The sequence below is a fragment of the Mesocricetus auratus genome, unplaced genomic scaffold (assembly GCF_017639785.1).
Source record: "Mesocricetus auratus isolate SY011 unplaced genomic scaffold, BCM_Maur_2.0 Super-Scaffold_100003, whole genome shotgun sequence".
Classification (NCBI taxonomy): domain Eukaryota; kingdom Metazoa; phylum Chordata; class Mammalia; order Rodentia; family Cricetidae; genus Mesocricetus; species Mesocricetus auratus.
In genome coordinates this window covers 21,682,866-21,684,287 of record NW_024429188.1, presented here as the reverse complement: position 1 = coordinate 21,684,287, position 1,422 = coordinate 21,682,866, and the positions used below count along the sequence as shown (strand labels likewise).

At 39.5% G+C, this 1,422-nt stretch overlaps 1 pseudogene; it reads left to right on the top strand.

Moving 5' to 3' along the window:
* The first annotated feature begins 696 nt into the window (after positions 1-696).
* Positions 697-1,177, top strand: LOC110341656 (annotated as a pseudogene).
* Positions 1,178-1,422: the final 245 nt, after the last annotated feature.

Below are 1,422 nucleotides of genomic sequence, written 5' to 3'. Positions count from 1 at the left end.
GTAAGAACTAGTCTATAGGTTTTAAAAGGTAAAATCAAAAGCCAAGTGTGGGGGTGGGGGTATGCCTGCAATCCCAGTATTCAGGAGACAGAAGCTGGACGATCACAAGATTAAGGCCAGTCTGGGGTAAGTGGTGTGATTCTGTCACAAGGCAAATCAAAAGTGAACTTAATATAATGAAACTGTATTTGACACAAGAGTCATAGTGTCATCATTTCAATATACAGTCAATACAAAAATATTGATGAGATACTTTATATTCTTTTCTTAAGATACAGCACACCATGGTATCTTTTTTTCTTTAAATTCAAGACAGGGTTTCTTTGTGTAGTCCTGGTGGCCCTGGAACTCATTCTGTAGACCAGGCTAGTCTGGAACTCAGAGATCTGCCTGCTTCTGCCTCCTGAATGCTGATGTTAAAGACATTAGACACCACACCATGCCCAGTTGATATTGTGCATCTAAATTTGGACCAGCATACCTCATTTTAAGGCTCAGTAGCCAGGTAAGGTTTGCCATCTTTGTAGGTTTGGAGGTAGAAGACAACTCTTCTTTGAATAGCAAGACTTAGAGTTCTTTGTTAGGAAAACAAAAGTAATCTTGTTCAGAGCAGCATCAACTACGTTTCAAAATCCCGTATTTTCCCTGTTCCTTCTATCTCGGTGCTGCTGGAAACAGGACTTCTAAAACCTAAATATGTCTGGAAAGCTGTGATGCAAGGTCATGTTTGGTGGCTGTAAGCAAGGTCTCCAGAAACAAAGAGAACATGTGACTCTTCTTAAAATTGAAGGTGTTCATGCCCCAATTGAAACTGAATGCTATTCAGCGTATAAAGCAAAACAAAACAAAAACAACAACACAGTAGTTCCTGGAGGCAAATTGAATAAAGCCAGAGAACTGAACAAAGCCAGAGTAATCTAGAGAGAGGTAACCTGGGCCCATGGAAACAGTGGCATGGTTCATGACAAATTCCAAACTCCAAAGTAACCTTCTTGCTAAGGCCATTGGACACAGAATATATGTAATGCTGTAGCCCTCCTGGATTTACCCTAATGAAAAGCAAATAAATAAAGTGTATGTGGGTGGGGGCAGTCCTGTACTCTTAGTTGTTTTTTCCCCAAGTTACCCAAACAAAGAGGATGGTTGTACTACTCTTGGATCTGATGAAAAGAAATAAATAGGGAAACACTCCCCCCATCTTTTCTTTTCTTTGGAGGCAAAAAAATTAAGGAGACTTGTATTTTTCTACATCAGTTCACAGTTTGAGTTGATCTATGTGCAAGAAGAAATCCATGACAGTAGTGTTTTTAACCCATTAGTAGCAGTCAGTTTTAATGTTCAATTCTCACAATTGTGACCACTGCTTACATTACTGTTACAGATCAGTTAGCCTGGTTTTAAATGTTATTACAGGCAGGGCCT